The 27,507-nt window shown below is 36.5% G+C and overlaps 1 pseudogene; it reads right to left on the reverse strand.

The window, feature by feature from the left end:
• Positions 1 to 24,817: 24,817 nt before the first annotated feature.
• On the reverse strand, positions 24,818 to 27,108 carry LOC136227106 (1-aminocyclopropane-1-carboxylate oxidase-like; annotated as a pseudogene).
• Between the last annotated feature and the right edge of the window lie 399 nt (positions 27,109 to 27,507).

Consider the following 27,507-nt stretch of genomic DNA (forward strand, 5'->3'; position numbering starts at 1 on the left):
AGAGTTACTAAGAGTATCTTTAAATGGTTGTTACAAAGATATCGATATTGATAACTGATGGAGTTAATGGAATGAAACATTAGAATTTGTGATTTTATGATGATTATGAGGAATCTTGATAATTTGAAATAATTTTGTGATCTTGGAGATTATTTACGAAAGAAAATTTAGGAAGAAAATTTAGATTAGAGAATGTTAATTTCGAGGACGAAATTTCTTAAGATGGGGAGAATTGTCACGTCCGTGTCTAAATTTCTAAAATGTATAGTTTGATATTAGTATATATTATAATTATTGGGTGTGTGAAGTTAATTTGGTGTTATAGGAAAAGTTTGGAGTTAATTTGATAGTTTTATGTGTAAATTAAAAGTTTAGAGTAACTTTTAAAAAATTATATAAAGATTGAGGATCAAATATGATTTTTGTCAAAATTGAGATACAAATCTCAAATCAGGCGAGGCGGTGGTTGTGATGATCATCGTCATCTTTCTTTTCCTTTTTCTTTCCTTTTTCCTTTTCAATTTCTTTTAAATTCATTAGTTTTTTCTGAACATCTCCACCGTTTCTTTGATTTATGGAGATTCGACCGTCCAAATCACTTGAAATTGGAACCATAGCATCCTTACGTATAGATCTAAGTCCTAGGCGAATTTTTTTTGAGTTTCGGCAATGTTTGGAGAGAAACGACTTAGACAGGATTTAGAGGCGAATTGAACGAGTCTGTTTTCTTCAATTAGTGACTAAGGCAAGTAACTATCAACTATATTTTGAGTTTTATGTATATAGATATATATATATAATTAAAGAATTTTCAGAAATTGATATTTTGGGGTTATACAGGAATTTTGTAAAATTGAGGTTTTTCACGATTTTGTTTTTATTGTGAAATTATGGTTCAAATGAAGCTATTAACTATGCTTCTATATGAATTTCAGATTTTACTTGATTATGTTGATTTAATGTTTAATTTGATTGATTACCTTTGGAATTTTTATTGATTAAGGATTGATATTTTGAATAATTGTGGTTATTTTTACAAAAGAGCTAATTGTAGCTAAATGATTTATGATTATGAAATAGTTTGGATTTGATTGTGAAAAGAGATTTGAGCACGTTATGATTTTATGATTTTATATCCATCTAGAGTTATCCGGATCGGTGGTTTTATATTTGAAGACCATGTTTAGTGAGGGACATGGCCTGTGTATACAGTGTGAAGACCTATTGGGTATGGCAGCGAAGTGTTGGGTAAGACCATATGGGATAGGCAATGTTAAGAGACGTCTCGATTATATATGTGGTTATGGATTGATACTTAAGGGAAAAAACTCAAGGATGGATACAATGTTTTAAGTTCAGTTGGATTATATTTTCGGTTATGATTGATTTTGATATAAGGCTTTACGTTTAATTGATTACAAGTTGGTTTGATAAAATATTTATTTGATTACAAGTTGGTTTGATAAAACATTTATTTGATTATAAATTGGTTTGATGAAATGTTTATTTATTTTGATTCGTTTTGACAAGATGCATTATATATACAAAGTTATATGAACTTAAGTTTTGAGTATATTTTATAAGGTTTTTGATTAAATCTTTTAATAAATGTATATATGTAGCTATGTTAAGGAAAGTTGATTTTTATAGCTGATAGTTTCTTATTGAGATTTTTGTCTCACGTTTTTAAATGTTTTTAATGTTTTTAGGTGAGAAAGTACAGGATATAGAGAAGGTTACCGACCGATTAGGCGAGGTTTGGAAGTTGGCTGCTTATTGTTAGAATTATGGTTAGAACTTTGGTATTGCAATTGTAATATAATGATATTTGGATAAATTGGAGACTCCTAAGTATTGATTATGATCTTTCTATTTCACGCCCGATGCCGATTGGGGTTGTCTAGGGTCAGGTGTGACATTACAAATAAAATCAGGGGGTACAGAAAACCACTCACCCCGATGTAAAGGTAAAATACTACTTCTAGCTAACAAATGGGCAACAGAGTTTGTAGAACGACAGACAAATCGAATAGAGCAATTAAAAAGCTCGTTCAAAGAAAAAATGACAATCATTGGCTACGATGTTAAAAGGAGATGAAACCTCTAACGGGCGGGCCATAGACTGTACCACGATCAAAGAATCTGATTCAATGATTACATCCTTCCATCCACGTTCTTTGATCCAACTGAGAGCTTCACGGACCGATAGTGCTTCAATGAATGATGCATCATGGTAATTCTGCAAGATACCATTTTTAGCCGCAACAAATCGGCCCAACTCATCCCGTACGATACACCCAAACCCAGCCACATTCTCGTTTGCAAATGACGCACCATCCACATTTAGTTTTAGAAAGCCTGTTGGAGGACGTTGCCACACTGTCGGACTTGGCACAGCCGGACAGCCTGAAGGAGAAATCGATTCCTGCGCTTTCTTCCATGCCTGTAGAAAGGAACCGGCCGAATGGTAGAGGATCGAGGCGTGTGAATCCTTCCGATTCCACACAATGTCGTTTCTATAACACCAAATAATCCACCATAAAACCGCTACAAGCTCAACAAGCTCCACCGGCTTAGAAAAGATCTAGCCCCAATAATAAAAAATGTTATAAAATTGGGTTCCCACATCCCCAATAGACGAGAGAGTCCAAATAGCTCGAGTCATAGTACATTTGAGAAAAATATGATAAGAATCTTCCACCACCCCATGACATAGCTCACATAAATCTGAGATAGGAACCCTCCGAGCTTTCAGCGCGACTTTAGAAGGGAAACAGCTAGCAAGAACCCGCCAAAGAAGGTTCTTAACCTTAGGGGGCACTTTAAGATTCCAAACTTTATTCCAAACTGGAGAATTGCTGAACCAATTTGTTCCAAATCCAGCCATAAGTTTTCGGTACCCACTTTTAGCTGTATAGTTGCCCCGTCGGTCATCCTGCCAGTACCACCCATCATGATCAATCCGATTAGATAAAGGGATACGGAGAATAAGTTCTGCATCCCGAGGGACAAAAATGCCCGAAACTAACCCAACATCCCATGACCGCCGACCCTCCTCTATAAGATCAGCCGCCACTTCCACCCCTAAACCATCCAATTTTTCACTTTCAATATATGGGAAATGATCGTTAGGGAGCCACGGGTCATCCCAAATCCGGACCTCACCACCTGCCCCTACAAACCTGCGAATACCTGACTTTATCAACTCTTGAGCACCCATAATACTATGCCAGATAAAGCTAGGCCCATCAGATAACGATGCATCAAGAAAAGAGCTATTCAGATAATAAAGAGCTTTAAAAACTCATGCCACAAGAGACTCAGGATTTGAGCTAAGTCGCCAACCTTGTTTAGCCAATAAAGCTAAGTTGAAATTATGCAACTTCCTGAACCCCATTCCACCAAATTTTTTAGGGCAACACAACTTATCCCACGATTTCCAGTGTAAACTACCTTTACCAGAACTATCCGATCCCCACCAAAAAGAATTCATCAACTTTTCAAGATCATCACAGATATTCAGAGGAAATAGGAAGAGACTCATGGCATAAGTATGAAGCACATGCACAACAGATTTGATCATAATCTCCTTTCCTGCTCTTGATAGAAACCTGGCTTTCCAACTCTTTAATCTAGAGCGCACCATGTCCTCAGCAAAGCCAAAAATCTGTGAGCTATTCCTTCCTACCACCGGAGGTAGACCCAGATACTTATCCGGGATGGCTATAGTGGAAACGCCCAAGATATTACTAATTTCTGCACACCCACCATCTGGACAATTTCGACTGAAAGATATAGAGGATTTTGATAAGTTTATTTTCTGTCCAGAAGCACACTCATAGTCATTTAGAGCTTGTTTAATTGCTGAAGCTTCTGATCGATTGGCTCCAAAAAAGAAGTAACTATCATCAGCGAAGAACATATAAGAGATTGCTGGCGATTGGTCCGTAACAACACAGCCTTGGATCCGACCCTCTAACTCCAGCCGAGATAAGTAGAGAGAGACCCTCCGCACAGATAATAAAAAGATATGGTGACAGCGGATCCCCTTGACGGAGTCCCCTCTGTGGAACAATAGGGCCCACTACATGCTTCCCATGGACAACCCTATATTTAACCTTTGTAACGCACTACATTAATAGGTTAACAAAGCTTGATGGGAAACCAAGTTTCAATAACATTTGCTGAAGAAATCTCCATTCCACCCTGTCATATGCTTTAGACATATCAAGCTTAAGAGCAGCCATACCACTTGAAACCCTTCTAATCCTCTGATGGAGATAATGATTCACCTCAAATGCCAGCATAACATTATCAGTGATTAGTCTGCCTGGGATAAAGGCACTCTGGGATGGAGATATAAGAACATGAAGAACTTTCTTTAATCGATTAGCTAAGACTTTAGAAACAATTTTGTAGATCACATTACAAAGAGCTATCGGTCTCAAGTCAGAAACCATCTCAGGTTTTGATTTCTTAGGGATTAATACAATATTAGTTTCATGAATCCCATCAGGCAACACTCCAGAATTTAACCATAACAAACAAGCTTCAGTAACATGACCTCCCACTACATCCCAAAATTTCTGATGAAAACCGGGGTTAAAACCATCAGGACCAAGGCTTTTGTCAAGGTGCATTGAAAATAAGGCTTCTTTAATTTCCACAGCATTAAAATCACTACAGAGCATATCACAATTTTCCACAGACAACTTCGGCTCCACATTTTCAATAATAGGACCCAAAACACAACCATTCGAGGAAAAAAGCTGGGAAAAGTAAGAGAGAATAACAGAGTCCAAACCTGCACCCCAGCTGCGCCATTCTCCATCTGCATCATGAAGCCTCTCAAAGCTATTCTTTTTTCTCCTATTATTAGCAGCTGCATGAAAAAATTTTGAATTCATATCACCGCCAGCTAGCCACAATTTTTTTGCTCTTTGCTTCCAATACAATTCCTGTTGGTACAGGATATTTCCAGCTTTTCCCGAGCTTCTATGAGTAATGCCTGATCTGCCTCATCGACGCGATTCTTCAGCCTTTTAATCTCAGCTTGACAATCTACAAGTTTGGAAGAAAATCGACTGCACAGCTCGGTTCCCCACTGATACAGCGCCTGCCCGCACTGCTCTAGTCGAACCAAAATGTCGACCGAGCCATTCACATTCCAGGAGCTTACAATCCGATCACGGCAATCAGGTTCTTGAGTCCAGGCAGCTTCGAATCGGAACCGGCGAACAAACACCCCTTCACTAGAGGTCGGACATAGCACAAGAGCTGAATGGTCAGAGGCTGAAGCTTCCTCATTAATGACTTTGGCCGAAGGAAACAATTGAAGCCAACTGGACGACGCTAATCCCCGATCTAACTTCTCTTCAACAAAATTATGATAGCCTCTGCTCTTTTCCCAAGTAAACACATGCCCAATCATAGGGACCTCGAACAGATTACATTGCTCAATCACATCAGAAAAACCTTTAATTAAATTAGGTGGATGTTTGCGACCACCACTCTTCTCACTCTGTAAAGCCATGTCATTAAAGTCTCCAATAATTACCCAAGGCAAAGAATTATTACTAAACAGATCCCGGATCATCTCCCAAGAAGCTGACCTTCTAGAGCGCTCAGGAAAACCATAAAAACCGGTTAATCGATACTCCGGCAAACCTAGTAAAGAGACTTTGACATCAATAAAATTTCTAGAAGCACGTAGCAAACTGACTGAACCATTAATTTTCCAAAGTAAAGCCAACCCCCCACCTTGGTTAATAGGATCAATGAAAAAGAGACCAGAATAAGAAAGACTACGCTTTATTACCTCAACTTTCTCGCGGTTGCATTTCACCTCCATCAGAAAAATAAAGTCGGGCTTAAACCTAGCAACTAAGTTCTTTAACATACAAACTATTCGAGGGCTGCCCATACCTCGACAGTTCCAGCTTAACGTACTCATTCTCCTCGGCGGGTCTGGTCTCCAGAGCCCGCCTGCTGTAAGTTTTTTGAACCAATCACCATTGGAGTTGTATCCACCACCATATCAGAGGTTTTATTCTCAAGTACCTCCTCTTTTCTTCTCCTCTTTATCTCCATTACAATAAGGCTATCCTTCTTGTCTCCTTGCTTTGAGACAGTCCCTTTATTATTTTCAAACAAGGAAACAGTATTCATCACTGTCTTTGTTCCAACTCCTTGTTTCATAATCCCCCCAATAGGACTTTTCGAGTCCGCAATAATTTCCATCGGACGAGCAATTTCAGGCGGCTTTGTCAAGAGCCACTTCGACTGCGGTGTGGGCTGCAACCTGCGGGGCAGCGCACGTAATTCGACCGAGAATGGCCATATGACAGTAGCCGGATCAGGCACATCAAGCAATTTCAGACAAAATCTCTCAGCATGCCCTAAACAACCACAGAAGAAACAAAATATAGGCAGGCGTTCATATTTGAACGTAATGGTTTGCGGAGTCTCATCCGCTCTGCCGATAGGCATGGAAGCACACAAGCTTTTCCGAACATCAAGAGAAACCCTAACTCTTATATACGATCTGCCGACGCCATTGAAGTTGTTCGGATCTGATTCAACGAAACTCCCTAAAGTGTTGCCAATTAATACAGCCACCCTCTCTGACATAAAACCACTCGGCAAATTATGAACTTGAACCCACATTTCCGTATGCATCAGTTCTTCATCACCACATACAACATCCCCTTCAAGTTTCTGCATGATTAAAAGATGTTGGTCAAAAGTCCAAGGACCTCCTTTTAAGATCCGTTCACGCTCCCATGGATGATATAGATCAAACCGAAACAGATTAGGACCCAATGGTTCCACCGTCAAACCTTTTTCCGGCTGCCAGATATCAGCCAAAACATTCGGCATTTTTTGGGTCTTAATAATCCTCTCCGTCAAGAAACGCCCAAGAAAGCTCCAACGTTGAATCGGCGCCGTTTGTACCACATCATCTGCTTCAAGCACAAGCCCCAACTGCAGATTTCTCTCCACCCCATCAATCATATCATGATTATTCGAAGACGCCATTGAAATGAATACAACGACGGGATCAAAATTACAGTAAAATTGACTGGTAAGATACTCAAGTCCTAACCCTACACCTCCTCATACGGGAGAAATTCTTAATTCTTACTTTTAAACATAAACTTGTTCAATGACCAATTAATAATGAAAGAAAATCCTTTTTATCTTTTTACATGTACCAAAGGCTTAATATAATTATTGTTCTTATACTACAGATCTGTGCCTTAGAAATATTAAATCTGTGCCTTAATAAACCCAATAAAATTATCAACCCAAGATTAAACAAACAAGAAAACTATATAGGTTTTATTATTAATAATATCAAACGAACAACGCCGGACTCAAACAGCAGATCCACGACCGACGGGAGGAGATCTGTGCGACGGAGAGAGGTGGAGCAACGATCTGATTCGGACGAAACCACACATAACAGAAAATGCAGATCTGCAGCAAAGAGAGATCGGCGGCAGGAGATCGGTGCGACGGCGAGAGAAGAGTGGCGGAGCAGTGGTGAGGCTAAGCGAAACCCTAGCAAAGCCAAAGGTGCGCGGTAGAAGATCGGTTTTCTTCATCTCTTCGAGCGGCTTTCTTTCTAGGTTTCCTTATTCATCTCTTCGAGCGGCGATCTTTCGGTGAAGGGTGGCCGGCTGGATCTCCGAGATGCAGTGAGAGAGAGAGAGAGAGGGCGATGGCCGGTGAGGGACTGAGCGAGAGAGATGAGATGGAGAGGGGCGGCTAGATTATTTTGTTAGGTTACTCACCATCTAAAGCTATTAGTATTTTACAGATCTCCGAGATACAGTGAGAGAGAGAGGGGGCGAAGGGTGGCCGGTGAGGGATTGAGCGAGAGAGATGAGATGGAGAGGGGCGGCTAGAAAGAAAAAGGCAATTAACTTCCATAGCCCTTTCTTCACATGAAAAAAAACATAATTTACTAGTATCCTTAATGAGCTTGCTAGAAGTGTGCTTGGAATTAAATTCATCTAATCTAAGCAAAATATGTCCAAACCGGGTTGGTTTGAAAATTAATGGGCTTAACAATAAATTGTTTTGTATGATACCCAAACCAAATACTCATCTCCTCATCCCCAACTTCATAAATTGGAACGTAGTTCCTAAATGTAAATCTCGGTAGCATAAATTCTGTATGAAATCATATACTGCTTCCCTTCCTCACTGGAAATAAAGCCGAATGTGGCCACAAAGAGACAACTATACCGAGTGGAGGTGGAAGGCAAAAGCTTGTGAGTAACTGTAGGACCAAACATGGTGTATAAAATTTTGAACTTTTAAGAGAAAAATAGAAAATTAAGGTAAAAGATGAAAAAAAAATGGTGGAGTAGGTTATAGAGTTTGTGTAAGGGATAGGTGTATATATGGGTGAAAATAGGTGTTAGGCAATAGGAAAAGGTTGTAAAATGGATCAAATTTATGCCTATACTCGTCCTACAGGTCGTGTGTCGCGACCGAGAATCCGGAATCTCGGTCGCGACACGGTGATTTCAGAGAGAATATTTCTCTGAAATTTTATGTGCTCGCTGAACTTACCGAGAATTTAAATTCTCGGCCGAGATTCGGCACCTAATGGATGAAAAATGCTTATTCTAACTCCGAATTTATCTTCTCGTCTTGCAATGATGTCCTATTAATGAATGTATTAATACCTGTAACTTAAAAACACAAAAGAAAACATTAAATGCAAGAAAAAACCAAAGGTTTAACCTTATTAAATATTGATTAATGAACCAATTAATGTTCTAAAGGAATTAATGGTAAAACATGAATGTTCTTTTAATGAATTGATTGAAACAATGAATGTGCTTAATAAATTAAATTGAAACATAAATGGGTTTTAATCATAAATGCTATAATTAACTTTCTAAGCAATAATCAGAATATATATATATATATATATATATATATATATATATAAATATAAACATAAAAGATATAAACATGAATTACTTTAAGTGAGTTGAACTTAAAAAGAAATGTTCATGAATCATAAATGTTGAAAATTAATTATCTAATTAATATTCATAAATAGATATATACAGAAACATTAAGATACATGAATTAAACATTTATATATATATATATACAATTAGCATAAATGAAATTTTATTAAAGAAAAACATATTTACATGATTAACATATATACATGTATCATAAACAAACCTATGTACAAACAATTATAAACAAACAAAGCACAATAAAAATTATATGGTATCACTATGAATTGGAGTCTTGTTCAAACATCTAAATTCAAGCAAGAGCTTAAAACATAGAAATGATATAGAAACATAACATTGTAAATACAACGAAATAAATCTAATCTATTCTTCATTCTTGTGAATGGAAATTCTACGTTCTTTAGCCCGATTTAATTTACTTGTATTGTTGATATGTTCTCTTATTGAAGAAAGAAACCAATGACTAAGGACTAGAAGTAATTAAATTTCATGTTTGATTAATCTGTCGTTCTCCAAGAACTTGAAATTAAGGATGGAGAAATTGGTTAATTCACGCCCCAAGGAACGGAAAATTTGTATTTAGATACAATTAATAAAATTCGCATATCCAACTTTCTCGTTCTTCAAACGAGAAGTATATATCAAACCATCTATAAGAATATGTGAAGAATCCACAACATTACTGTAAAAAGAATTATTTTTTTAAAACAGATGAATAAAAACAAATAAAGAATTCATAAATTTTAAGATAAAAAATTATAACATTGAAAAATATGTGAAGACTTTAATTTGTTGGTTTCAAACCAAAAATCATGACTTATAAAAAAATGAAAAGGTGTCTTTTGTGCCTCTTGGTGAATAAAATTTAAAATTAAAAATTAAATACATAGGGAGGAAAATTATTTTTTTATTATTTTATTAAAAAAAAAAATTTTAAAAAATATGCGTGTCATGGTTAAGAATGTAGAATATTAATCATGACATGTCTTGCCCCTTGGCAAGTAATGCTTTGCATTGGTCCTCCCTAATTCTATAGAGATTTTCAAAATCTCATTTGAGATTTAAAAATCTCAGTAACTTCAGAAAGTTATAAGGCTTTTGAAAAATAAAATCTCAGTTGAGATTATCAAATCTCAGTAACTTCAGAAACTCTAAAGACCTTTAAAACAAGAATCTCAGATGAGATTTATTAATCTCTGCAACTTCAGAAATTGTTAAAACATAAAATAAAAGTCACTATAGAGATTTTAATAATCTCTATACAAACATAAACTTAAATTTTGTGTAACTTTTAATTCAATTGAGATTTTTTTTTTTAAAAATCTAAGACACTTTCCTAAACAATTACATAACATATGTTGAATCTCTTTCAATGAATTTTTTTTTAATTTCTAATCTAATTTTTTACTTCTAAATTAAAGACTAATGTATAAACTAAACTAACATAAAATGTAAGAATTTAAAATATGAAATACTAAAAACTAAAAAAAAAAGTGATAATCCTTAAGAATTCTCAAGGAGAATCAAAATCATGGACATAATCAATTACTTAAACCGGTTTTAAATAATTGTCCGTCCATTTTAACTTACCTGGAAAAAGATTTTTTTTTTTTCTTTCTTTTATATATTTTTTAGCATTTTCTTTTTTTTTAGCGCTTTCTTTTTTTTAGCGTTTTCTCAAAGTAAGGATCTAGTGACTTCGGTTAAATGCCCGAATTTCCAGTTCTGCGCTTGAACAAAAACTACACACGTGAACCGAAACTTTCAAAACTATATTAAAAGTATACAATTCCTTAAGGAAATTATTTGGGTTTAGTGTAGGGCGGCCCGGTCGCACTACGCGTCCCCGCTGAGCGAGGGTCCGGGGAGGGGTCCCACCACAAGGGTGTACTGGGGGCAAGCCTTCCCCTACCAATTTATTTTGGCAAGAGGCCGCTCCTAAGACTCGAACCCGTGACCTCTTGGTCACACGACAACAACGTTTACCGTTGCGCCAAGAGATATGATATTTTGGTGAAGGGTTAAGTTTATAGAAAAGAGGTAAAAGGTGTTTGGGAAAAAAAAATTCCTGGAAAAATCATCTGTCTTGTTCCTGATACTACAGTTGCGGAACCTGATATGCAATTTTCTTGAAAAATTTCCTTGCCCTTCTGATGTATTTGCATGCTGAATTTCTTTTCTGTAGACTCCTTCTACGAATTTATAGATGATCAAATCTCTAATTTATCTTCTTGAGAAAACTTGGATTTTTTTTTATTCCTGTTTATCTGCAAACATTAAATAACAACGAGGATTTAGTCCTAGTGACCATCCTCAATAAATAAATAAAAACTATAAAATAAATAAATAGATATATAAACCAAGGTTCGAAATAAAACACGAAAAACATAAATTTTTATTAAAAATTTGGCGTTTCCCCGGCAACGGCGCCAAAAACTTGTTGAGCGATTTCCGCAAGTGCACAGTTTCGCTTGTAGTAATAAAAAAGATATTGATCCCACAGGGAAAGCTTTTTCAACAAAAACTTATTTAAGTGTAGTTTAAATACGACTTTAAGGTTTATAAAATAGATAAACATTATTTGAAATTGGTTTTGAGACTTGAAATTGGTTTTGAGATTTGAAATTGGTTTTGAGATTGATTGAATAAGAATTAGGGTAGAATGTATAGAATGTTAGAAATCAATTCTGTTTTAAGTTTGAATTACTAAACAGAAATGTTTAGTATTTAGAAAAAGAGAATAAAGGTTTTTTTAGTTTGCATTAAGCAAAGAAAACAATTTTAAACTTTGTCAATTATAAATATGAAATATCATGAACTCCTTCAATGTATTGGACCTTGAACTGCAGTCAATCTTTCAGCAAAGAATCGCTGCCTTAACCAACCTAGTACTTATCTTTAACTTTAAAAGTACGAACTTGCTTAAGTTGTTCAACAAAGTTTCCTTGTAATGATTTTGAATTTAACTACGTTTTAATGAAAACATCAGAACCCACTTCCAATCCTTCTCAGAAGTGCTACATAAAAATGAATTGAAGAGAATAAACTTTATTAGATTAAATGTGAATTGATACAAGTTTATAGAGTGAAATCGCATGTAAACTTTCGACGACTTGCAAGTGAAAGGTTGTCAATTCTTTCCTTGGGTTTCGTTAGAGTTTGTCAGACTCTGGGGCGGATCCTCTTACTAATTCTGCTCGTTGAATCTTCGGAATGGAGAATAATTTCATCTACCACCAAAATGTAAACTAATATAAACAGATCTTAATCTAAATCTAATTGCTAATGTGTTTGTAATTATTTGGTAAACAACTTGTGTACGACAAGATGCCTTTTACAAAATTGAACTCTAATCTCTGACTCATTTCTGAGTCAAAGTTTCTACATAAACTTTGCTCTAATCTTAATTCTCAATCTACATCTTTTCTCTCCATATCAACTCTTTATTTATAGATGTTGAAGAGTCATAATTGAAGTGATGTGTCTATTGTGAAGAGTCGTATCCGTTGTTAAGGGTTGTGTCCATTGGTTAAGAGACATTTCTATCCACCCGAACAGACATATTTCTTGGAATTTAAACATGTGAAATTCATGTAGACATTAATTCTGAACTTGCCGAGAATGGTGAATCTCAACCGAGATTAGGGGAGTAAAATTTTGGTCTTCGGAACGCAAGATGAAGGAGCTGGAGTCAGCGTGTCGCGGCCGAGAATAAGGAATCTTGGTCGCGACTCGGGAGTTTTTTCCCGACTCCGGCTTCGTTTCCCGTCCTTGTTTCGGTGCGTTTGATTTTCTTCGTCTTTGACTCTTTTCGTAGGGTTTTTCCTTCGTTTTTGATATGTTTTCGTTTCTATTTGGATTTTACCAAATATTTAGGTACCTTGCATGAAAGAAACATATTTAGACGTAAAAGTACTCTAAATAGATATAATCAACATCATTTCGTAGCAAAACTGATGTAAATATTAATGATATTTTAGGTATATTTTGGGCTTAACAATTAGAAGGATCAAGTACGGACCATAGGGCAGTATACAATGCAAAGAAAATTGAAATCATAGCTTGTTTTCGTAGGGCTTTTACCGAACTTGATCGAATTAGGAATGTAGATACCCATTTTTATCCGGATCAATTTTTAAGTTTTTAATAAATTTCACTCAAAATTTGAACAATTCATGAATTATCCAGAATATATGGTATTATCTCGAAAATAATTTATTGGAAAAAAATTGTGCTATTAAGGCTAATTTGTCATATTTCGGTATAAATCGGTAAAAATGTCGAATTACATTCAAAATGTGACTTAATATAATTAAGGTACAATTTTAACCTGTTATGAATTTTATTCGAGATATGTGAAGTATTTTGAATAAAATTGAATTTGCTTGAATTCGAGTTATAATTTATTAATTAAAGTTCGGATGTCAATCAATCGAATTAACATTCAATGCTTATTTATTTGTCGTAAACTATATTTAGAAACGCCTATAGTCTGAATTGCAAATTATGATGTAACATCGTATATTAAAAGTTAAAGTTAATATTGACTTTGGTTACGATTTATATTATAATTAAACGTTTAGAATATAGTTGATTTCTAAATAACGAATTATGACAAATGGATTCAAAAATTGAGAAGTTAATAAATTAACGACAAATAAACGCTTAAAAATGGAATTTTTTTTTTGTAATAAATAAATATTGCATTATTAATATAAATATTTCTCTTTGTTATTTTTGTTTTACAGTAATTTTGACGGATCCAAAGACCCGCTCCTCAATGTCAAAGATACCCGAAGATGCTCACTTTAAAATTGAAGACAATTTTTATATCCCGAAAAGCAAGATCAGAATGCACACTCGATTCAAGAATATTCTAAAAAGTGATCAAATCATATTCAAATGACTGAGTTATCTCGTTGCGGTACAAGTCCAATAAATCGGAAGTTCGGAGAATTATTCGTACGAGTCCAACAAATCAGAAGTTTGGAGAATTATTCGTACGAGTCCGACAAAATCCAAAGCACGGATAATTGTCAGTTCAAGTCCAATTCCAAAGCACGGATAATTGTCAGTTCAAGTCTGATATATTCCCAAAGCACGAGTAACTATCAGTTGAGGCCTAATAAATTCGAAAGCTCGGGATTTTGTCCGTACAAGTCCAACGGAGTTTGCTCGGGTCAGAATTAATTCAAATTCAATCTGGATCCACATCAAGCTCGGGTCAGAAATAATTCAAATTCAGCCCGAGTCCACATCAAAGTTCGGGTCATAAATAATTCAATCACGGTCCACGTCAAATTCTTGTCAGAATTCAGTCCAGCAGCGTGAGTCCGCGAAAAATCACAATTACAATGACCAAATGACATTTTTACCAAAAAAAATCAATAATTCAACAGAGATGATCTCATTCAGCAGGCATTGAGAAGTGAAAATGGGTAAACAAATTCACGAATCAACCCTCAAGGATACAGTAGGAAATAGGGAAAAATGATGAAACTCAATAATTCACAGCAAAATTTTCACTAGGAGAGGTTGGGAGAAAAGATTGAAATTTTTATCACTGTAATAGGATAGTTTCACTGTAACACAGAAGAATGCAAAAGAAAGAGGAAGATGTTCTTTTTTCCTAACACTGTAACACCAGATAATCAATCAAAAGAGCAAGGTTAACACATTTCCATAGAAGTGAGGATCGAGCCAACCCAGCAAACATCTTAAACCAAAGCAATAGAATAGGATCGCGACCAACCCAAGGAGAAGCGAAATCGGAAAAGAGAGAGAGAGGACAAACCGTAATCTTACCTTGCATGTAGGAATAGAGACCGATTAGAACTCCTCAGGCAGCCAAGGACATCATCGGAGTAAACCGGTCATCGCCGGAAGCCCGAGATTGTCCGACCAAACTCAGGGAGTTCTGATTAAAACGAAACAATGCCATGGAATCCGTCTAGGAGAACCCGAGAGAGAGTTGAGGAGAGTGAGAACGGAAAGAAATCTGGCCGGAATCTAGGGGACCGGCGAAGGAAAACGATCACGATAAAAGGGAAGGGAGGTGAGTGATCGGAATAGGAGAGTGGGTAGAGAGAAGAAGAATCACGGAAATGAGAGAAGTGAGAAGAGTTGGGAAATAGATTAGTAATTTGGGGGTTTAGGAATTAATTAGTAATTGGGTCTTTTGATTTGTTTTTTTTCCCGTTTTTGATGGGCCGAAATTGTAAATGGAAGCCCACTATGATTTATTAGATAAGATCTAATTACATTAGATTAAGCTTGGTTTAATAACACTAATTTAGTCTAATTGCACGGTTTCGTGTATCGGTAATCCGTGATAATTAACTGTATACCATTCTCTTATTGACGTCGTAAATAAATTGGGCTAAAAAAAAAATAATGTAGATAATTAAGATTATTTCCTCCGAGGATAAGATACGGGTTAATTCGGGACGAGATTAGTTCATTAAGCGATTATAAATTATATTTTTAACTCGTTCTTATCATTGTTGATGAGTGATCAAATTTTTGGGACCGATTTAGCCTAATGAAAATCACTTATTCATCCGTTTCGTTTCATTACAAATTAATTACATCCCCATTTGTTTAATTTTTCCGATTCGTGAAATAAATGTAAAAGCCTCGTATGTATGTGATATACACGACCCTAATGAAAAAAACAAGGGGTGATAATAATGTTGACTCGAAAAAAAGGGGTTAAATAAATATGATATACAATTCTCTTAAATTAATATCAACCCAAGATACAGTATAAATCCGACGATACGCGCGAAAAAATTCTTCGATGAAGACAAAACTTTGCATCAGCTTCCGCTCGCTAAACATGAATATATATACGTGCCATGTACATTGCGCCCGGAAAAAATAATGAGTCGAATTTCGAGATGTTATCTTGAATCAATACAATTAGTCAAACTAATTCGGCTCGATATGAAAACGTCATTCGAATTCGTAATTAAATTGAATCGATGTGAAAACGTCATTCAAATTTAGAATTAAAATTCGAATCGATGTGAAAACGTCATTCGAATTCATAATTAAATTAATTTGGATCGATGTGAAAACGTCATCCAAGTTTAAAACTAGAATTCGAATTGATGTGGAAACGTTATTCGAATTCATAATTAATTAATTCGGATCGATGTGAAAACGTAATTCGAAAATCATAAACTAAATTAATTCGGATCGATGTGAAAACGTCGCTCGAATTTATAACCAAACTAATTCTAATCGATGTGAAAACGTTATTAGAATTCAAACTTAAACCCAATAACTGTAAAACACGCACCGGTACCTGATTTATATCGACAATTCAAAGCAAAGCAAATAGCAAACACGTAATATCACAATAGTACCGATACGTCGGACGGGGTAGGGTGAGATCACGTCTCTTCCCTACACGTAACCGGAAAAACGAACTTTGAATCTCTATGAAGACCGTCCTTACCAAAACCAAACCATACAGCGTCAATCTAAACAGATAGGGCGACCAATCACGTCCGCACACACATATTTCCAAGTGATGATTGGTGGCGACTCGAAACCTTCAAAAAACGAAAAAGGCAGATCGAGCCGGCCACGCACCCCCACCAGCGAGAAAACCGGAAGCCAGGGTGCAACAAGGAAAATATTGTATGAGTAGAAGTACAATTAAGCAAATTCTCATGTTAGTTTTTAACCTTTAACTTCATTCTCCGTTTTGTGTTTGAACAATTTCAAATTAATTTATGGCAAATTACTTTATAATTTTTACTTTGTTCATGTTAGTTTTGCTAACAAATGAAGTCTGGATTACTCTTGCCCAAGATGAATACCCTTCACAGTTTCACATTCACAGTTCACTCTGGCTTACTTTTGCCCAAGATGCATATCCTTCACATGATTTCTTAATAAATTTGAATGATTCGTATTGTTTTTCATAAGATTTCCGCTTAAGTTCATAAGTGTGGCTGAAATTTGTATACCCATTGTAGGACGCGTGTGGAAAATCGACCCAAAAGCGTTCCTGGTAATCATTCCTTATTGAATTGTTTTTTATTTTATGTTTTACTCTTTGCAAATTATATATTTACTATTGAATCCTCATACAATGCTATGTTTGAACCCCATAATAAATCTCCAGCCATGTCTACTGTTAGAGTTCCTCTTGATAGATTTTTAACGCAAACCCTAGATACACTTCAATTACCAGATTTCGTTTCAAGAACTACAATCGAAAACAGAAATTTCATAGTGGCTGTCTCTTTCATGTACAAAAGAATAGAAAATGAGCTTGCATGCTATCATACTATCGTCAGTGAGCCATCAGCATCTGAACCTGATGCCCGATGGGATGCTTGCAAGAAATCAATGCACTTTCTTAAAGGCAAACACCAATTGATCTTTGAAGACTACAGCCACAAAGAAATAGAGAAGATTAAATCCTATGGTCAAGCTGTTTTTGCAATGCAAGTGTCTGAAGACAGGCGAGATTATAAAGTGGATAAAAAATTAAATAGGGTTATACTTAAGGGAAACAAAAATGTCCTTCGTCTAGTAGACCGAATCCACATTGCTTTAATGGATTCACTTGAATAGATATGTACTAGGGCGTTTTCCCTTTCTCCTTGTTTTTTCTAACAATATAGTAGGTTGTTGTTTGATGTATGTGTTTACTATATAAATCATATTTTCTTGTTCTCCTTATGTTTACCTTATTTCTTATATTAATATTCGACCTTTTTTTTGTTTTTATAACCGATTTCTTAGATGAATACCATTACATTCAAAAATTCGGATATATTGAAGGAGGCAGTTCAGCAACTGTCTTTGCAAGAGCCAATACACGAATTCACTAACTAGGTTAAGATTTCCCACAGAAGTTCATATGTAACACAGTTCTCTTCTTAAATGAAGCCCCATTTCAAATTAAATACACCGGTGAAAGCTGTGTTTCTGAAAGTGTGGCAATGGAAAAGGCTGCACTAGTATGTCTGAACTTTCTCAATTGGCATAAAAAAGTTGAGATTAAGGACTACAATTATGCTGAATTAAGGGGGAGGAAGAGAAACTTATCTAATTTGATAGCAAGATTAGAACAAACAAGTACGGACCGATGGGCAATATACGATAGAAAGAAAACTGAAATCAAGGAAATGTACAACAGGGTTTATACCGAACTTGATCGAATTATAGGGAAATAATGTCTGAATAGAAGTATATTTAAGCAAATTCTCATGTTACTTTTTAACTTTTTACTTCATTCTTCGGTTTGTGTTTGAACAACAACCACTATAATTATAATCATTTGGTTCTGGATTTGAATATTACTATTGGATTCAATTCAGCTTTATTTCGATCCGAATCTACAGGCAAATCTAAATTAAAATAAAATCTTACGATTCCATTCAATCTTATGAAGTTGAAAACGAGGTAGAAAACCATAGTTAGAAATTCAAACTCATCTTCTCTACTTAGAAAACCATAGTACACTCTAAAAATAATATACATAATTGACTCTTAGTGATTTAAGAATGACTAAGATATATCATCTCCAATAATACTCCTTATATTCACTTCTTATTTATTATTTTTTTTTATTGTTATTGTAATATTATTATTAATTGTTATATTTATCAATAATGTGAGGAAAGAGACTCATCAATAATAAATTATTAATAAAAAATGAAGTTAAGAGGAACTAAGAGGTGGAGAGAGGCTATCTATTAATAGAGATGATGGATAGACTCTTAGTTATTTGAGGTGTTGAATTTTAAATCTCTCTCCATAAATTTTAACTTAAGAGCCAGATTATGAGGCTGTTGGAGATGCTCTAAGCTATTAAATAGAATCATTGTGAATTAGTTCTATTAGGATTGCATTTCCACTAGATTTGAATTTTAAGTACTTGGTTAATATTGTTGAAACACCTTTCCACATGATTTTATTTGACAAAATTATTTAAGTATAATTAAATATTCTAAAACACACTAAGTTTAAATGCTTTGATTTATTACACTAATGTGTTTGTTCAATGTTGAGTTAAATTGTTTATAAGACTTAAAGACTAAAAAGGCCAAAGCCCAATACGGAAGTCAAAGCCCAAGTCAAACATATCAAGACCATTCGGCCCGTGTGAGCAAAACGCTGCCGTTGTGTACAAAACGCAGCTCAGCATGAGAAGGATCGAGAAGACCTTCATTGACAACTTCGGAACGAAGCTGCTGAGTTGTATCGACAAAGAGTACAAGACAGCAGCTCAGCAAGAAGAACTTCCAGATAAAGTATTTCTACTTTGGGTAAAGTTCAGAAGACACAGAAAGCTGTCTAGTTAACTTTACCGCAAATGGAGAGACATTCTACCGGACTGACTAAAAGTTGCTCAGCACTGACCGAAGACAGAAGATGCTTGAATCTGATTGGCCAAGAGCACTGAGCAGCACTGAGTGACAACGACAGGAAGCCGTTTCCCTCCAACGGTTATTTCGAAATTTGAAATGACCGATGCCTCAGATGTCTCTATTAATAGGGCCTTCAGTTGCTTCATTACACACAGATCTTCATCAAGCTATTACGCTGACCAAAATTCTACTCGAGTTCTGTGAGAAAAAGCAAAGCAAATACTTACACCAAATTCCATATCTTTCGTGTAAAAGTCTAGAGTGATTATTCAATCATCTAAGGTGTCTTAGAAATTATTGTTTAGGACAATCATTTATCATTTCTAGAGATTAGAAAGGAGAGGCTGAGTACTCGGTTATAGTACTCAGCAAGTAGAATAGAAGTGAGTAGAGGTATAGAGGAAGGTACTTTTGTTATACTCAGCTTCTGATTTGTAAAGGGTTTGTTCTCTACCTTTAAAGAGCTCAGTAGAGGATTCTAAAATCTCGGAAGTGTTCCGGGGACAGGACATAGGTGGAGAGGCTGAACCTGGATAACTCCACTGAGTAACATCTTTCTATCCCTTAAACTCCTTTAATATATTGCTTGCTTAAAAACTGACTTAGTTAAAAAGTCACGCTGAGTTGTGCTTATTGAATATCTGAGTTTAGGAATAGACTCTAAGTGCTATCTCTTGACTCAAGTAAAGAAACTGACTTAGTCACTAGTTGACTAAGCTAGTATCTTGCTATTTACTCAGCGCCGCTGTTCCAAAACCTTTTTGTTAAAAAGTAGTCAGCCTTAACGGACGATAAAGTTTAAATAGTTCCTAACCCCCCCTTGGAACTATACTTGTCATGTTATAAGGGACCAACAAGTGGTATCAGAGCTTAAAAGCTCACTGAACAAGATATAACTATCTTGAGCTGATCCCCACAATGGCTGAGAACAGCACTCGGTTTCTCCTAGGGAATCAGACAACTCAGATTCTCCCTGAGGGACTATCCATTACTCGGCCTCCTCTGTTCTTCGGGTCTAACTATACCTTTTGGAAGAACAGAATGAAAAATTTTCATTCAGGCAACAAATATGAGTGCATGGCTTTCTATAGTCCAAGGCCCATTTGTTCCTGTTGAAACTGTTGATGGCCAAACGGTTGTCAAAGCTGAGACTAAATGGACAGAAGATGATCTCAAGAAGCTACAAAACCATGCTTCGGCTATAAATATGCTTCACTATGCGTTAGATGCTGCAGAGTACAACAAGATTTCAGGTTGTGAGTCAGCATAGGAGATCTGGAAGAAGCTGGAGGTCACCTATGAAGGAACCAACAAGGTGAAGGAATCCAAGGTGAACCAGCACATGAGATTGTACGAGCTGTTTGAGATGAATGATGGAGAAGGGATCTCTGACATGAATGCAAGATTCACCAACATCATCAACGAGCTCAAGAGACTTGGCAAGATCTTCACTAAGGAAGACCAAGTCAAGAAGATACTGAGGAGTCTTCCCAAAAGCTGGCAAGCAAAGAAGACTCCTATTGAGGAAGCTCAGGACTTAACCACCTACAAGTATGATGAACTCATTGGCTCACTGCTGACCCATGAGATCTCAATGAAGAACTTTGAGGTGAAGGAAAAGTCTGAAGACAATAAGCAAAAGTCTCTTGTCATGAAAGCTGACTCCACTGATGGGAGCTCAACAAACGATGAGGAGATGGCCATGTTCACCAGAAAGATGAAGAGGCTGTTCAGAAAGAATGACAAATATTCTAAGAAGCCTTACAAGAAGTTTGATAAGTACAAAGCTAAGTCAAGCGACAGCAAGTACAAGAAAGAAAGCTCAAAGCCCATCACATGCTTTGAATGTCATCAAACTGGCCATATCAAATCAAGCTGTCCTAATCTGAGAAAGGACAAGAAGAACGGCAAGAAGGCTATGGTGGCAACCTGGAGTGATAGTGATGAGTCTTCATCATCTTCAGAAGCTGATGCCACTGAGTCAGCAAAGATCTGTTTCATGGCAGATGAGCTTGCTGAGCCGTGTACTTTTGAGCACGCTGACCCATCCATTGCATCTGACGATGAGGAACAATCTACTGAGGTAATATCACTGCCTCTGCTCAGAAATGAAATGATTAATGCCCTGAGTGATCTTTATACCCTTGTTAAGAAGACTAACAAGAAGGTTAAAGCACTCAACAGGCGATGTGATGAGATCGAGGAGGTCAAGCTGAGTGACCTTCGATATCTCCTTCAGGACAACTCAACTTTGCACAGCAACGTTGAAACTGTGCATAAGTTTGTCACTGAGGTCCAATCAGATTCTAAGAAACTAATGAAGGACATCACATCTATTCAGAACCAACTTAAGGTTCCGAATAAAAGAAATAATCATCTGAACACTCAGTACAAACGTACTAGTCAGCAGAGATGGAATCCTCAGCGGAAAGTCCAGTGTGACTTCTGCGGAAAGAGAGGACACACCACAAAGGTGTGTTGGCATGCTCAGCATTGGGGTGCTGACCAGTCAGTAAAATTTCCTAAACAGAAGGTTAGCTGTGACTTCTGTGGAAAGACTAGACACACTGTCCAAGTATGCTGTCATAAAATAAAATATGATGTTATACCTGTTGAACCTAACAAGAAAGGACCCAAAAAGAATTAGGTACCTAAAAATGACTAGCAATATTGCAGGTAAGCCTGAGGTGTGCTGAGAAGTCAAAGAAGTGGTACGTTGACAGCGCATGCTCAAGACATATGACTGGTGATGAAACTCAATTCATCACACTTGTACGCAAACGATGAGGAAGCGTAAGTTTTGGAGACAACAGAAAGGGTAAGATAGTAGGGTCAGGAACCATTGGTGGCAATCCTACTATTGAGTCAGTCTCCCTAGTCAGCGGACTCAAATATAACTTACTCAGCGTAGCTCAGCTATGTGACAATGGGAGAAAAGTTATATTTGATAACACTGGATGTAAAATTCTAGAGGGAAAAACAAATGAGTTAATTTTAACTACCCCTCGAATAGATAATGTCTTTATGCTGAGTCTAGAAAAGAAGTTTTCAAAAACTGTATGCTTAGTGTCAAAGGAAGAAAATTCCTGGCTATGGCACAGGAGACTTGGTCATGTGAGTATGGACCTCCTGGCCAAATTAGCAAGAAAGCAATTGGTTGAGGGTTTGCCAGAATTAAAATTTGAAAAAGATCAATTGTGTAATGCTTGTCAGTATGGAAAACAAACAAGAAAATCTTTTCATAGTAAAAATGTTTCAACCCAGCGTCCTTTAGAGTTACTACACTTGGATCTCTTCGGACAGTCCAGCCGCTGAGCTTGGGTGGTAGAAGATTTACCTTGGTCATTGTAGATGACTTTTCTAGGTACACTTGGGTCATTTTGCTCAGTAGCAAAGATGAAACCTTTGAGTCGTTTTCAACTTTAGTAAGAAAACTTGAAAATGATAAAGACCTTAAATTAGCTCACATCCGAAGTGATAATGGTGGAGAATTCAAAAACCAACATTTTGTTGAATTCTGTGAAGCCAGCGGCATTGACCATAATTTTTCTGCTCCTAGAACTCCTCAACAAAATGGGGTAGTTGAAAGGAAGAACAAAACCTTGGTTGAAATAGCCAGGACAATGCTGAGTGAGAATAGGCTTCCAAAGTACTTTTGGGGAGAAGCTGTTAACACAGTGTGCTATATTCTTAATAGGGCTCTTGTTAGACCTATATTAAAGAAAACCCCTTATGAACTTTGGAAAGGATGAAAGCCCAATATTGGATACTTTCGTGCCTTTGGCTGTAAATCTTTTATTTAAATACTAAGGACAGCCTTGCAAAGTTTGATTCAAAAGCTGACGAAGCTATCTTTTTGGGCTACTCAACAAACAGCAAAACATACAGAGTTTTCAATAAACGAACTCAAGTCTTAGAAGAGTCAGTACATGTTGAGTTCGATGAAACTAACCCTACAGGAAAAGGCAACCAGCTGACCGAGGATGAACCATACTCAGCATCTGCTGATCAACAAACAGCCGCTAAGTCACTGCCTCAAGGGCTGACCAAAGGTAAAGGTGAAACTCAAATTATTTTCACTGACCAATCTACACCTACAGAGATTGTTGAAACACAACCAGCTCAAGACATCAATATCCCAAAGGAGATCAAGATTCCAAGAGGATACTCAGAAAGTTTCATTCTTGATGCTGCTGACAACACACTGATGACAAGAAGTCAACTCAGGAGATACCTCAGCAATGTATCATTCGTCTCAGTTCAGGAACCGAAGAACTTCGTTGAAGCTGAGCACGATGAATTCTGGATGAGTGCAATGCAAGAAGAACTTGATCAGTTCAGAAGGAATGATGTACAGGAGTTAGTTCCACATCCAAAGAGTCAGAAGACCATTGGAACAAGATGGGTCTTCCGCAATAAGCTGGATGAAAGAGGGAACGTAGTCAGGAACAAGGCAAGACTTGTAGCTCAGGGCTACAGTCAGCAAGAAGGTATTGATTACGGTGAGACCTTTGCCCCAGTGGTAAGGCTAGAAGCTATTAGGATTTTATGTGCTTATGCAAGTTATATGAACTTTAAATTATTTCAAATGGATGTTAAGAGTGCATTCCTTAATGGAGTTATAAACGAGGAAGTCTATATTAATCAGCCTCCAGGGTTTGAGGATCCTAAGTTCCCAAACCACGTTTATAAACTCAAAAAGGCTCTGTATAGCCTCAAGCAAGCACCACGTGCTTGGTATGAGAGGCTGACCAGTTTCTTGCTGACTAGAAATTATGTCAGGGGTCAAGCTGATACAACCTTATTCATTAAGAGAAAGGGTAAAGATACCCTGCTGGCTCAAATATATGTTGATGATATTATATTCGGTGCTACTAATGAGTCAATGTGCAAGGAATTTAGTAAGCGGATGCATACTGAGTTTGAAATGTCAATGATAGGAGAACTCAACTTCTTCCTTGGACTTCAAATCAAACAAGGCAAAAATGGCATCGAAAATCAAATAAGCAGACAAGCACATGAAGTAACTAGAGATTAACCAGGGACATACCATCAGAAGATTGCCAATGTTTTCCTCTGAATTCATCCAAGGTTGAAATGCAAATGGTTTTGTTAATTGTACAGACTTTGGTGGAAGTGTGCTCAAAGAGTCTGAAGCACAAAATAAAAAGTTACAACTAAATACAAGAGACTGATACTTAGATATGTACAAAAATCATGATCTGCCAAACAACGATAAAGAGAAATAATTAGTGATTATGAGTGATTGCAGAGAGCTAATATTTGGAACCAAATGCACAGAAATTATGAGTGATTGCTAAAATTATGAGTGATATTTGGAACCAAATGCATAGAGTCTTTGAAGATAACCCTTTTGTCGAAGTAAGCATACAAAAACAGATATGGATAGACTACCTATAGTTGGTCTCCAAGATTGATAACAATGGAGTGGCGCATAGGTGGGACATCAATCCATTGGCCCACTCACTTTGTCATCCTGGAAAAGTAAGATGATACCACCAGCATCTGTGTGTGCTCAGTCCCTTTATAAGCTCTAGCTTTGGGCATGGCGGGTAGTTGCTAACTTTAGTGCCAAAGGTTGGACCTTTTGATCCATTAAATGCTTTTTTCAGATACCCCTTTTCAAGTCCAAGATTCTCACATAACAAATCCAGAACTTCCTCTGCTAGTTTGTCTAACTTCCCTGCAAATTCCTTCATCAATTTCCTATATTCATGAGCGAGATCAGGAATTTCAGAAATATTAGATTGGGGAAGATGGCGGATATGGAAGCTACTTTCCCAATCCATATCTTTGATCTCAGTTTCGACAACATCAAGCCCTTTACTTGCTACCATTTCCTTGAATCTCTGCTCCATACATTTCTGGTAATGTCCCTTTGTCATCCTCTCTACTTTGTCTAACAACTCTGTTTCAATTCCATGCTTCACCACCTGAAAAACAAACCCACTTAATTAATTTATTAATTCATTGAACATGATTCGAATAAAGATGGCACCCTCCTCAGTTATGACAACACAGAAACTACATAATTATATCTTTCTATAATTAAGTTGATTTCCCTCGAGTTGTCGAGTTCGAATTCTGGTTTCCCTCGAGTTGTCGAGTTCGAATTCTGGTTTAGCGTAATAGATTTTAATTAGTAAAGGAGTCAGTGACTCCCAACTTTGCCATTGTCCGAAAACTGTGTTTTTACCATTGTGAGTGGATCCACCGTGTGAGAGCTTCCAATGGTAAAACTGTTCTCGTAGGTGGATAACCTATGACTCATTTCAGCAGCAACTGAATGCCATGGATTTACCGCATGAATATAAGATAATTTGACGGTCTGGCCCTTGTCCACTCTGTACAGCAATTATTAAGTAAAAAAAATAAATCATCAACTTAATATACATGAAGCATAACAACTAATAGGCAAATCCATACCGATTATCATAAATTGGATCAAGAAAATCAGAACTTCAGATCAGATCAACTTTGTGAATGAAAAGCCAATATATATATATATATATATATATATATATATATATAACTAATGCAGTCGACTATTACACAAATGTGATACATATATACACAGACACAAACACGCGTTAATCTCAGTACTCTATTTCAAGAAAATCATATTATAACACTTGATAATAGATTAGTATATCAGAATTTAAAAAAGTTCCAGACAAGAAGTTAAAGAATGCATATAACAATTGTGAAATTCCTACTTAAATTTGGAAGTCTCTTCAAGGAGGTAATAGCGAGGCATAGTTAACTATATTCTCTAATAAAATAAAACATGAGGGAAATGTATGAAACTAGAAGAACATCAGCATACATACAACTTTTTCTTAACCTGACCTGATTTTTAAACAGAAGAAAAAAACTACATAATTCGGGATTTATGGTATCTGGCTAAGAACTACAAGTAGGCTTGGCATCAATTACATATAATTGATCCTGACCTTATCACTTAAATATGTTGTCATGACACAAACACAACCTTAGAAACCTTAATTAAAAGGGCTAAACGCATATTAATATCAGGCCTCAGTAGAAAATATTCATGTTGCACTCACATGAAAACAAAATTTATTAGGAATGAAACAAAATAGCTAGCTATGATCTTGAGTGTGCAGATACGAACTCCAAGTCATAAAAGTTCCCGTCTAAGCTATCTATTGTAGCCAGAAATATGCTGGTCATTGCCAAAACTATACCAGGGCCCAGAGATATAAACTAGCCTATATAGAATGCGGCTCTAACTTCAATCCCACAACTATGTATATGGGATGGCCACTGCTACATGTATGCACCCTATAAAATCTGCTAGAGGTCAAGTATTAAATCTGTCAAAAATCATGTAGGATATTCATCCCCTGTAAACTGCAAATAATATTTTGGAACACACGCAAGCAGAAGATATGAAAAAAGAGAATTACATTAACACATCTTATAGGGGAAATAGCAAGCTTATCATGCACTTACAACAAAAGTGCCGCAGAAAAATCTGACTTGTTCAATCCAACCCCAGCAATACATTTTGTGAATGAAACAGAAGTTGTATCAAATCCAATTTTTTCACCCAAACTGAGTTCATTACTTCCAATAACTGTTGAAAGCTCCAATTGTGGAGTTGGATTCAGACCAATGCTGGTATTGATGGCTGCATGCTGATGAAGGTACTTCAAGTCCATCTAAGACGCAAAGCATTTAAACAGAGATCTTAGTATGCCTTCCACCATTGTCTAATCTAACTTCGACAAGAAAGAAAAAAAAAGTAAAGCCTTGAAATCTCCACAACATTTGAATAACGACCTCGAGGGAGCAAATATTGGGGGAAAATAACAAAACCTTTAGATTTTGTGCAGAAGAGGTGGAGATCGAGAGGTGGAGGAGGTGGAGGCGGCAGTGGAGAAGCCGCTAGTAGTTTCCGGCGCCGTGAGAAGTGGAATGACCGGAGATACGAACGACAGTGTGCGAAGTGGCGGTACGAGATCGAGGTGGCGGTGTACGAGGTGGAGGTTGGCAGCAATGGAGTGGAGATAAAATAAAACCCTAGAAAATAAGGAAGGAAGCAGAGATGGATACAATTA

This window comes from Euphorbia lathyris, chromosome 4 (genome assembly GCF_963576675.1).
Source record: "Euphorbia lathyris chromosome 4, ddEupLath1.1, whole genome shotgun sequence".
Lineage (NCBI taxonomy): Eukaryota > Viridiplantae > Streptophyta > Magnoliopsida > Malpighiales > Euphorbiaceae > Euphorbia > Euphorbia lathyris.